This window comes from Spinacia oleracea, chromosome 2, assembly GCF_020520425.1.
Source record: "Spinacia oleracea cultivar Varoflay chromosome 2, BTI_SOV_V1, whole genome shotgun sequence".
Taxonomy (NCBI): domain Eukaryota; kingdom Viridiplantae; phylum Streptophyta; class Magnoliopsida; order Caryophyllales; family Amaranthaceae; genus Spinacia; species Spinacia oleracea.
Window position 1 is genome coordinate 46431509 of NC_079488.1, and position 13376 is coordinate 46444884.

A 13376-nucleotide genomic window follows, 5' to 3' on the forward strand; every position below is an offset into this window, starting at 1 on the left:
TCCACTCGCCTTCTGCGCTCGATCGGGCAAACAATCGCCCGACTCGGGCGTTCCACTCGCCAGACCGCCCGATCGGGCAAAATAATTTTGCCCGATCGAGCATTCCACTCGCCAGACCGCCCGATCGGGCATGCTGCGCCCGATCGGGCAGAAATAAGCTGCATGAAACTCATCCTTGCGCGCCCGATCGGGCGCACCTCGCCCGATTCGGATCGGGCGGTTTGCAGCATGCTTGGCCTTGTGCGTAATTTCACTTTCTCGAACTTGGAGCTTTAGGCCTGCACATTATTAAACACCCAAACAGCGTAATGCCCTCTTCTCGCCTCACTAACACCAAAAACAATACTTAAACATACTTAGGTATGGGAAATACTAACTAAACACACAAAAATAGAATAAAAAAAATCAAACTTATACTACTAAAGCGATAAAATACGGGTTGCCTCCCGCAAAGCGCTGGTTTATTTCTAGTTCCCGCTCGACCTTGTTACCTTGAATATGCAGTCTATGAGGCGGAGGGATTGAGGTGATAGACCTCAACCACTCCTACAGTAGCCCCATCATGGTACAACTTCAGACGTTGCCCGTTGACCTTGAATCGTTCACCATTCTCATTTTCTACTTCAACAGACCCAAACTTGCTTACCATAGTCACGGTGAACGGCCCAGACCACCTAGACTTAAGTTTTCCAGGAAATAACTTAAGCCTAGAGTTAAAAAGTAGAACCTTGTCGCCCACCGCGAACTCTCTATGCAAAATGTGATTGTCGTGCCACTTCTTGGTCTTTTCCTTGTAAATCCGGGCACTATCATAGGCTTGTAGTCAGAATTCATCGAGCTCACCCAATTGAAGTAACCGCTTCTCACCAGCTAGCTTTGCATCCATGTTGAGCTGTTTGATTGCCCAATAAGCCTTGTACTCCATTTCTACTGGTAAGTGACACGCCTTGCCATACACCAACCGATACGGGGAGGTACCAATAGGTGTCTTAAAGGCGGTTCTGTATGCCCATAGAGTATCATCTAGCTTATCGCTCCAATCCTTCCTAGACTTCGCCACCACTTGCTCAAGGATGGATTTGATCTCTCGGTTGGAGACCTCGACTTGACCACTCGTCTGAGGATGGTAGGCTAGCCCAGTGCGGTGATAAACCCCATACTTGCGCAGAAGCGCATCCAGATGCCTCTCATGGAAGTGTGATCCCCCATCACTGATCAAAGCGCGCGGAACCCCAAATCTAGGAAAAATGATCTTCTTGAACAGGGAGATGACTTTCTTAGCATCGTTAGTAGGTGAGGCAACGGCTTTCACCCATTTTGACACATAATCTACAGCAACAAGGATATACAAGTTACCCTTGGACGATGGGAATGGTCCCATGTAATCAATTCCCCACACATCAAAAATCTCAACCTCAAGGATCCCGTTCTGTGGCATCTCATACCTCCTCGAAATAGTGCCGGCCCTCTGGCACGCATCACAAGCCATAATAAAAGCCTGTGCATCCTTGAACATAGTAGGCCAGTAAAAACCACATTGTGACAACTTAGCGTTTGTTTTAGACGGTCCATGGTGACCACCATAAGGTGAAGAATGACACCTACTGATAACACCTTGAACTTTCCATTCTGGAATACAACGCTTGTACAACCCTTCAGCAGTCTCACGAAACAAATAAGGGTCGTCCCAAAAGTAAAACCGGACATCATGTAGGAATTTCTTCTTCTGTTGATATGAAAGATCGGCCGGAAGAATTCTCCCCACAACGTAGTTAGCAAAATCTGTGAACCATGGTGACTGACTGGCAAGTGCAAGTAAATGATCATCCGGAAATGAATCATCAATCGGTGTAGATCCCTTACCATCATCATACCTCAATCTAGACAAGTGATCTGCAACCACATTCTCAGCCCCTTTCTTGTCGCGGATCTCTAGATCGAACTCCTGTAGCTGTAGTATCCATTGAATAAGCCTAGGCTTGGCTTCCTTTTTAGAGAGCAGATACTTAAGGGCCGCATGGTCAGTATAGACTATCACCTTGGATCCAATCAGATAGGTGCGGAATTTATCCAAGGCATAGACTATAGCTAGAAGCTCCTTCTCAGTAGTAGCATAATTAACTTGAGCTTCATCTAAGGTCTTACTTGCATAATAGATGGCATGTAAAACCTTCTCCTTTCTCTGACCCAGAACTGCCCCAACTGCATAATCACTTGCATCACACATTATCTCAAACGGAAGATCCCATTCGGGAGAACGAATGATGGGAGCCGAAATCAGTGCCTGTTTAATCCTGTCAAAGGCTTCAAGACAAGCATCAGTAAACACAAACGGGGCATCCTTGAGGAGGAGTTGGGTAAGTGGTTTAACAATTTTAGAAAAATCCTTGATAAAGCGGCGATAAAACCCCGCATGACCAAGAAAACTTCTAACACCCTTCACATTAACTGCAGGGGGTAATTGTTCAATCACTTGGACCTTAGCTCGATCCACCTGAATTCCCTTATCAGATATCAAATGTCCCAAAACCACCCCTTCAGTAACCATGAAATGACACTTTTCCCAGTTCAAGACTAAATTGCACTCTTCACATCTCTTCAAAACTTTAGTCAGATTTAGCAAGCAAGAATCAAAAGAAGTACCATAGACGCTAAAATCATCCATAAACACTTCCATGATAGACTCAATAAAATCAAAAAAGATACTCATCATGCAACGTTGGAAAGTAGCAGGTGCATTACACAGACCAAAAGGCATCCTACGATATGCAAAGGTACCATAGGGACAGGTGAAGGTGGTCTTTTCCTAGTCGTCTGGATGTATGGGAATTTGAAAGAAACCAGAATAACCATCCAGATAACAGAAAAACTTGTGACAGGCTAGCCTTTCTAATATTTGATCAATGAAGGGAAGGGGAAAATGGTCCTTTTTAGTAGCAACATTAAGACGCCTATAATTAATGCACATGCGTCAACCTGTGACTACCCTAGTTGGTATCAACTCATTTTTTTCATTTCTCACCACAGTTGTCCCCCCTTTCTTAGGCACTACCTGAACAGGACTCACCCACTTAGAATCAGACACAGCATACACAATACCCGCATCAAGCAATTTCATAACTTCAGCTTTTACAACATCTTGCATGACAGGGTTCAAACGACGCTGGGGTTGGATGCATGGTTTATGATTTTCATCTAGATGTATCCTATGCATACAAAAGTCAGGGCTAATACCCTTTAAATCATCAATACTGTACCCAATGGCCTTTTTGTGCCTTTTCAACACAATAAGAAGTTGGGATAACTGGTCTGCATCAAGTGCAGTACTGACGATCACAGGGAAAAGTTGTTCATTATCTAAAAACGCATATTTAAGGTTAGCAGGAATAGGCTTAAGTTCGGGTTTCTTTACCTCTTTAACAGAACAAACCGGCCGAACTAACCTCTTCAATTTGGTGCTCTCCGGCTCAGATTCTCCACCATTAAGAGCCAACTCCAGAGCATCCACTTCAGCACTCCAAGAACTGCTATCACCTGCAGAAGACTCACAACAAAGCACTGCCTCCAAAGGGTCTCTTTCGAGAACTTGAGAGACGTTATCACGAGTAATAAAGTCAACTACATCTATGCGATAGCATTGTTCCTCCTCTAGCATGGGACTTTTTAAGGCACTATTCAGATTAAAAGTCACCTTATCATCCCCAACAGACAATGTCAATTTCCCACTTTTAACATCAATTACCGCCCCCGCCGTGTGAAGGAAGGGTCTACCTAAGATTATGGGAATTTGAGAATCCTCCTGCATGTCTAATACTACAAAGTCTACAGGTATATAGAATTTACCTACTCTAACAGGGACGTCCTCTAAAACACCTAAGGGGTATTTGACAGAACGGTCGGCCATTTGTAGAGTGATATTGGTAACCTTAAGCTCACCCATATTCAGTTTAGTACAGACAGACAAAGGCATGACAGACACACTAGCACCTAGATCACATAAAGCTTTATCAATAAACACGGTGCCAATGTTACATGGGATGAAAAAACCCGGGGTCCTTAAGTTTAGGTGGAGACTTGTTTTGCAAATAAGCACTACATTCCTCAGTGAAAGCTACAGTCTCTACCTCACAAAAAGCACGTTTCTTGGTCAAAATATCTTTCATGAATTTAGCATAAGCAGGAACCTGTAAAATTAATTCAGTAAAAGGAACCGTTACCTGCAAATTTTTGACCACTTCCAAGAATCTGCCAAACTGCTTGTCTAGCTTATTCTTGAGTTGTCGGTTTGGGAAGGGGAGTGCAATAGGTGGTACTTGAATATCCGCCCCCTTCTTAACCTCAGTTGTAGCCTCATTCTCATTGACTACCTTTTCAGCTTCCTTTCCATCCATAACTATCCTCAGGATTTCCTCACTGACCAGATCACTAGCAGACACCCCGGAATCAACCTCAACTGGCATAGAAGGACCATCAAAATCCCTACCACTCCTCAATGTAATTGCATTAGCAGTCTCCCTATTTTCGGGCTGTGAAGGAAGTTGGCCTGGTGGCCTCCCTGCAATAGTAGTAGCCATCTGTGCCAACTGTGTATCAATGATCTTGTTGTGAGCAGTAAGAGCATCGATTTTTGCATCCTTTTCACTTAGAGATTTTTGCATTTGTAGCATCATGTTTCTCATCTCTACTAGCATAGGGTCAGGCTGTGTGGTTTGGGGTGGTGGTGGTGGAGGTGGTGTGTGTTGTCTAGGGAACCCAGGTGGTCCACTAGACTGTTGGTTGTAGTTGTTCCGTGGTTGGTAGGGTTGGTATGGTTGTTGTGGTGGATGTTGGACTTGGTGAGGGTTCTGGATATTGTTGCTCCTGTAGGATAGTAGAGGGTTATTTTTGTAGCCCTCATTGTAAGAGTTGGAGAATGGGTTATTTTGTTTGTAGGATTGAAATGCGTGACATTGTTCAACAGAGCTCCTACAGTCCAGTGCATAATGACCAGACATTCCACAACTTTCACAAACAGTAGCAGGTTGGGCACTCATAGCAGCTACACTAGCAGGTTGGGCAGATTGAGTATTGGCTTCTTGCATATTATCAAACTTATAGTGTAAAGCAGTCAATTGGGCAGTTAATTGTTCAATAGAATTTAAATCATGCTTACCACCCCTATTAGATAGACCTCTAGGATTTCCATACTGGGCATTGTGAATGGCTATCTCCTCAATCACCTCCATAGCTCTAGGCACCTCAAGTTGCATGAACCTCCCACTGGCAGCTGAATCCAACAAACATCTAGACTCATTGCCCAGACCATTATAAAACTGCTGAATCAGGAACCAATCTTCCAAAACATGGTGCGGGCACTCTCTTTGCAAATCCTTGAATCTCTCCCAGACCTCGAACAAACTCTCATCCGCTTGTTGTGAGATACCTAATATCTGACCCCTCAGACGAGCCGTTTCTCAGGTGGAAAATATTTCACATAAAAAGCAAGAGCCAAGGATTCCCAATTATTGATTTTCAAAGCCGCCCGATTCAACCCATTAATCCACAGTTTAGCTTTCCCACTCAAAGAGAACGGGAAAAGTATCTCCATAGTCTGCTCCGGAGTCAATCCCTTTTGCTTGATGGTGGAACAATATTGGATAAAGGACTGAATGTGAAGATTCGGATCTTCACCTGGTTCCCCACCGTACTGGCGTCTCTCGATCATGTTAATCAATGCAGGCTCAATCTTGAAGGTCTCAGCTGCAATGGAAGGCATGATCGCCTTTGGTAGCACAGACAGACTTGGCTTAGAATAGTCCGTAAGACGTGGGGTAGGTGGCGGTATCAGATTTTCGTCACCCATCTCTATCTCTGAAACTGAATCTGTATCTGAAGGAAAAAGATCGCCAATATTATGATCAGAATCAGAGTAATTCCCACACTGTGCAATGAAAGTTCTTCGTCTACGAAAGGTTCTTTCGGGCTAAGGATCGAATGGAGTAAGATTACTAGTACCTACGGTCCTGGGCATAGACAAAGACTACAAAACAATGTGAGATCCGGTCTCAAGGAACGTGAGTTCCTTGAGTAGTAACAAACAATAATCTAGGATAAGCAATCAACAACAGAAAATAAAACCGTTTCCCCGGCAACGGCGCCAAATTTTGACAGGCTAAAGTCGTATCACCTAATCAAAAATAACCTAAGGTCCACTAGCTAGGTAGCAAGGGAAGTCAGGATCGAATCCACAGGGAAACATGCGTTCTTTCTACTATCAATTAATTAATCTAGACTATTGTGAACAAAGTTGGTTGATGGTTTGTATACTAAGACTACGAACGAATATTAAACAAGAATGAATCAATATGTTAAGGAATCTAGGGTATAGGTTCGCCAACAAATAATAATCCAGGACATTGAACAATCACGATAATCAACAAAGTAATTAATTAGATTAGCATGCTCTCTCAAGTCGATACTAATCATAGACTTAGAATTAACGGGCTCTCGCTACGTATTAACTCTAATTCTACCTATTGACACAAGCCTAAACATCAAATTGCATCTCTCGAATCTTAATTTGATATTGCATAACTACCACAATTAAACCTGCGCAAATCTAATTGTATAGTGAAATAAACCAATCAATAGGAATCAATTACAATGCCAACATTCATAATCATTCAATCATCCCTTCATATTATTCATGGATCCCCAACCCTAGAAATTAAACTACTCAAGCATGTTGACATTAAACAAAGCAATAATCATAATTGAAAGCATTATTAAAGCAAGACAATGAATTGAAATAAGAATTAATACCTATTTGAAGAACAAAGGAAAGTGAAAGCTTGAATTTTTATTGAGAATTAAACTAAGTGTTTTTGCATAAACTAGAGAGAAAATTAGGCTAAAGGAAATAATACTAAGCTTCAATACTAGAAAATAAAGTGTCCTCTAAAAACAATTAAGGCTTGCTTATATAGTTTGCCCAAAATAAAGCCTAAAAAACGGAAAGAAAACTCGCGCATAAGGGTTGGGGGTTGGCGTCGCCCGATCGGGCGTCGCTTCGCCCGATCGAGCGATCCACTCGATAGTCGGCCCGATCGGGCCAAAATCCACCCGATCGGGCGGTTTGTGAACTCTCCACATAGCCTCCAGATTGACCGCCCGATCCGGATCGGGCGAGTTGCGCCCGATCGGGCGCGCATTGATGGATCCAGATTGCTTATAATTCCGCCCGATGGTTGCATTTCGCCCTCAGCTTCCAGGGCGATTTGCAATCTTCAATGTAGCTCGCCCATATCACTGAGTCTAACTCCCGGGGCTCAACCATAAGCATCCAAGGCTCCCGAAAGTCGACGATGAAGGTCCCGAACTTCCTCAGGCTCATATAGTGGCCTAGATCAACGTGAAACGGGTCTAAAAAGACCAATTTCTCATAATCAAACCTGAAACTCAAGGCACACTCAATAACACACATTAGTACTAGAAACGGCTCCTAAGAGCACGTTTGACACATAAAAGTACTTAAGGGACGGGGGTAAAAATACTATATAAAACATGCATATCAATAAACCGTTTTCAAATTGACTTAGATTTACTTGGTGTATGTCTGCACAAAAGGTCAAGGTATACTTAGTCCTTTCCCTAGCTCTTTCATTTCAATTTTTAGCCCCCAATTGCTGTTATGTCTTCCCATTAATAATGCTTTCAGATTTCGATTTTAGATGCCCGTGTCACATGTCTGAGTAGGGTGAGCCTCGGTTAAGTGCCAAGTCCTATTGACAATGTCTTATTTTTTCCAAAGGGGATTAGCAAGCATTTGAATTACCATGAACGGGTGCCCTGAGTTCGAAGGAACGATGGGGTGATGCCATAGAACAATCCTCTTTATTGCAAGCTTACTGCCTTTACTACTTGTCGGCGACTATGACTGTGTCTAGGGGTGAAAGAAGGTCTTTAAGCGAACGACTATGTCTAGTGGTGAAAGAAAGTCTTTAAGTGAGTTAGTTCGCTTTAGGGAGGGTCAAGTAGAGTACTTTAGAGGTCATGGACGCTTGCGCTAGCCCCCATTCAATTGAGGCAAAGCGATCTTTTGAGTCTTGGCTAAGTGCCTAGGAGTGTGAGTGCTCCTTCTGGCAAAGGTACGTGCCCTTATTAATTTTCGATGTGTGCTCATTAATTTTGGTATCTTGATGACTTGGATTCTTCTTCGTGCTTTCAATTTTTCTTTCGACTTGGATTGCAAGTAATTAAATTTCAATAAGGGACTTCTATTTTTGTTCTTGTTTTTCTATAGGCTTTAATTTTTGGTGGTACGTATGTCTGAATACGTGTTGTACCCCCCCAAGTGTTCGTTATTGTTCCGTGTATGTGCGGATAAAATGACGAGCACTTCTAGACAAATTTTAGCAAGCAGAGAGATTCAGCACCCAGGCTGGGGCGTTAAAGATTTCGGCGCCCAGCTGTGGGCGCTGAAAATTATTTCTGGGCGGATCTTTTTTCGGTGCGCTAAATGCTCCTTTTTCTTTTAGACTAACTTTAGAGGCGCTTTGCAAAGTTTCTTTTTTATTATTTATTATTATTTTTTTACGTTAAGCGTAGAATGTACTTTTCATTTGTCTTTTTTTTTTATTTGTGACTCAAGACGGCTTGAAAGATGGGTTGAATGAGATAGGGTAATTTGTGTAGGTATTGGTTAAGCATAAGGATTACATCTGCTAGGATTCACATTTTACGGCCTTAGGCTAGTGTCATGAGTTTACATCAATCAAGGCCAATGAGTAGCATAGGGACGGCTCAAGGGTATATCAACAGGACGTATCCAAACAAGTTATATGGTCATTATGCTAATGGTGGTGTAAGAGCAGGTTTGGACTTTGGAAATGATGGGCATGACGCACGTGTCAATGGCCGTGCGTGGTTTGCGGTTGATAACAAGTTCAAAAACAAGAGTTGAGGTAATAGTTTCTTGGGTTATGGCAATGAGAACATGGATGGGTTAAATGAGCTGAACAGAGACCTCGGAGCGAATGCGTCTAAGAGCATAAGGATTGGAAAGGGTAGACATCGTAGAATTTTATGATTTGGATTGGTTGACTCAATTCTCTTCCTTCGTTTTACTTGTGTAAATTTTGCACTTTGGGAGGCATGGGCTAAGTATTTCATGGCTTGCTCTTTTCGCTCTCCCTTTTCTCTTTCTATTTTTTCTTTTTTGCTCGGGATTTCCCCCCCTCAACATAAAATTTTTTATTTGGGCTAAAAGGTAGATGGTTGTGGTCTTTGAGTCACGAGGCGAGACTGAATGAGCCTCGTTTGGTAGGCCTATAGTGGACCTTTAATTTTAGTAGGCCTAGGGTGGACCTTTAATTTTTGTTGGCCTAGGGTGGACCTTTAAATTGTCTTACTTTGCAAGCGTATTTAGTCGTTTCTTAAAATGTGCAAATAGCGTAGATTCAAAATGTTATTTTTACCTTATTGAAATTTAACGGAAGAATTACATCGAAGATAATTTTTTGCTTCTTTTCAGATTCCGGTTTCCGGGATTTAACTTGAAGTTGTGATTTAGACTCAAGCTTTCATTAATCTTTCTGATTATAACCTGTAGACACCTACTTTTGTCCCCATTCCCGAAAGGGAAAGGTTCGATGATGAAAGTATAAATCTCCACTTGACAACGCATCTCCTATAAAATAAACGAATCTCAATTCCCCTTTTCATTTCACCCGAAACCTGCTATTTATAGAAACCTGCTATTTATGGAAACCTGCTAAAAATAGTAACTGCCGTAAAAGGTAGCTTCTAAAAGTGGCAAATCATAAAGGATAGAAACCTTTCAGAATTAGGTGTTGCATTCCAACATAAATCCTAAATGAGATAGAAAACTGCGAGAATTCTATTCCTAATATGATTCGGAAATAAGAGTTACGTATTAATTAAAATCCTAACGAGCCTAGAGTTCGTAACGGGCCCAGACGCATTCCGTCATAAAATTGATACGCGCTAAAAGACTCGATTAACTCTCAAACTCTACGGATTTCAGGAATCCGAATCTGACTAAAGAAAACAGCCCAGACCCTATTTTCAACGCCTGGCTCTGGGCGCCGAAATCTTCGGCGCCCAGGCCTTGGCGCTGAAAATACCTGGGTACGTGTTTTTTCCTAATTCTTTGTGGATTAGAACTCTGCAATTCTATCTTTCCACGAACTCTTCCCTATAAATAGACCCCTAAATTCGACGTGAAAAGAACACACACACACACACACAATTATATTCTGAGTATTGACTCCAACCCTTAGCCTAAGCCTCACGCTGCGAAATTGTTCACGCGTTCTGTCGCAATCGATCCATAAATCGAACAGAACGTATCCTGTCCCATAATTGAGATTCGTTAAATAAAAAGGAGAAATAGCAAAGTCAAAGTGGTTAGTTTTCTGAGAACCGTGACGCACCTCTCAAGGGTGCGTCGTAATGTGTCCCTTTTCGATGATTTAACTGCTTTCCTCGCCCTTTTTATGAACTGTTAAACTAACTAAATCTGATTGTTCTATCACGCCTAACAAATATAATATTTTTGGGAAATCGGATTATCATGCTAGGTCCCTTAATGCTATTTAAATCAGATAATCACGATCGAATTAGTATTATATGTTGCATATTGCTAAAATCAACTCAGATTAGTTTAATAGTTAACACATGTCCCTTCAATTATTTATGCTGAGCTAGTAAGGATATCCTGCCTCTAGAGTTATCGACGAGCGAAGTACTCCTCTCGGTAGTTACAGTCCCCCGAACCCTCAATCTCTACCTTGCGGGTGTATGTTGAGAGATCCCCACACCAGGGATCACAAGGGAACCTACGGCCGTCGTGGTCAAACATAATTGCACTCCCTTTATGTCACGATAATCGGGTTTTGTCCGTTTTTCTCATTGTCGTTAAAAACTGAATGGCGACTCCTATATTACTAGTCAATTGGGTGTAAACTCACAGGAAATCCAATTACACTTGATTGAATAAAAAGAATCGTCACACCCACGAGGGACGAGGTCACGCATTAGCCTCGTGCTTTTTCGACCCCCTCACAGTGGCGACTCCACTGGGGATAGTGAAGGAAATACTCGTGCTTGTAGGTAATCAAAATAGCCGAAGGGTGAAACGATCCTACCCCGCGTTTATTTCCCCATCAAGTTGGGTCGACCTGAAAATCAGCATATTAATGTGAACGGGCAGAACCGCATAACGAATCTCGGCTCCCTCGGCAGTTGGGACTAAGGATACCTTTTCCCGCCAATAGGGGGGTGCATACGCCGCGCATGTTTCCCACTCGGTACTTGTGCAGGTAGTACACCTATCCCGAACCCAATCGCTCGCCCATTAGGTCCCTCTCGCCTGCATGCCCCCTTGGCTTGCACTTGCGGGTTGGCCTCTTGGGCGAAATTCGTCTGTTGAAGACACTACCTCGACCGAGGCATGTGTTGGATCTACGATAGAAGCGGTACCAAGCCAGGCGCAAATAAACTACCCATAGAAGCCTATCATAAACTACGTGACATATTTAATTTTCAAATCCATGTTTGTAATGTAGTTATGTGTAGCGAACTGTGTGACTATGTTATGATTGTGCGTACGAATAATGCTAGACAAATTATGCTAGAAAACCAACGACCTAAAAAAAATTGCCCAAACATTCATGAACCAATTGGCCAAAGAGTTATACTAAAATACGTATTCCGCAAGCCCGAACGATCGCCACAAAAATAAGCGACACTCGGGATGGCCGGTAACGAATCCCACAAACGCTGCACAACGCGTAAAGGACGTTATAAGGCAAGCACGCAAAACTAAAGTCGCAAAAACAAAAGCATACGCAAACAGAAAACGAGAACCAGCCAGGGACACATTTTCAATGCCCCTGGCTGGGCGCCAAAATTTCTCACGCCCACTGCTGGGCGCTGAAGTTGCTGCCTGGCCTTTTGGTCAGGCACAGCAGCCTCGGTGCCCGCGCATGAAAAAATATACGTAGCAAAAAAGAATTTTCGTAAAAATTGCTGCAAGGGCGTATGAAAAGGCACTCGACTCTAAAAGCGACTAAAAAATAAAAAATAAATAACTCTTTGTGTCGTTGTTAGGCCTCCTACGACGACAATGCTCGGCACCAAAACCGAGCATGCTAATTAAACGACCTTCAATGTCACATGGGAAAAATATTCAAAAAATAATGTTCGAATAAAGTCATCAAGAAAAAAATAAATGTTCAAATAAATCCGAGTCTAGACTAGGCCATGCCAAAGTACAATCCAAATCCTAAGTCTTAGTTGTCTTATCCATAGAATCGGTCCTAATACTTGGTGTCGTTCTGCAAGGTAAAAGGTTAAACCATATTGAGTCTCCCTTCCTAACATTTAAATCAATGAGCACCCATATGTAATTGTCATCCCTTGCTAGGAATCCACGGCCTCAATACTCTCTCACCAACAAAAAGAATATATTATAGTATTTGCAAAATGGAAACGGTCACATTCTGGAAATCATTCCCCCATAGTCGCACAACCCCCAAAGTGAACTTAAGGTGTCAATACCGTTAGCAAAAAAATTAATGGCCTCAAGGCTTATGATCACATTGGGTCACGACTATCATAGTCCTCTCGAGCCACTCGCTCCTTGAAATACTACTAAGTACGGACTAAAAGATTTTCCATGAATGCAACATGACCAACCATGAAAATACCCAAATCGGCATGCAATAAGACTACCATTGGGGTAAAAGCAATACACACTAAGAGAGAAGCCGCACTAATGATTCTAGTCTTGCAAAAATAAAAATTCGATCTCCCCAATTAACTACCTTGCCAACATTAAGCAAAATGGCGCATGACAAATGAACACCCAAGGGTTAAAATCTAAAGTGTCAACCAATGAAAGTGATGGTCCAATTAACCTAAGTCTGAGAGTCGCTTGGTCAAGTATTATAGGCTTACGCCACGTTATTATTTTGAGTCTAGGCCACCTCCTTATATTCCTACACGGGTTATAATCAGAAAAATTAATGAAAGTTCGAGTCTAGATCACAACTTCCAATTAAATCCCAGAAACTGGAATCTGAAAAGAAGCAAAAATTATTTTCGATGTAATTCTTTCGTTAAATTTCAATAAGGTAAAAACAACATTTTGAATCTACGCTATTTGCACATTTTAAGAAACGATTAAATACGCTTGCAAAGTAAGACAATTTAAAAGGTCCACTATAGGCCTACCAAACGAGGCTCACTCAGTCTCGCCTCGTGACTCAAAGACCACAACCATCTACCTTTTAGCCCAAATGAAAATTTTGAAGATTTATGTTGGGGAGAAATCCCATGCAAAAGGAAAAAATAGAAAGAGAAAAGGGGAAGCG

General features: G+C 42.2%; 2 pseudogenes; one reads left to right on the plus strand and one right to left on the minus strand.

Annotated features, from left to right (window-relative positions):
- LOC130467395 (uncharacterized) overlaps positions 1 to 4391 on the minus strand; it is a 41794-nt pseudogene extending 37403 nt beyond the window's left edge.
- Positions 4392 to 5337: 946 nt separating this feature from the next.
- LOC130468253 (uncharacterized) lies at positions 5338 to 5437 on the plus strand (annotated as a pseudogene).
- The last annotated feature ends 7939 nt before the right edge of the window (positions 5438 to 13376 follow it).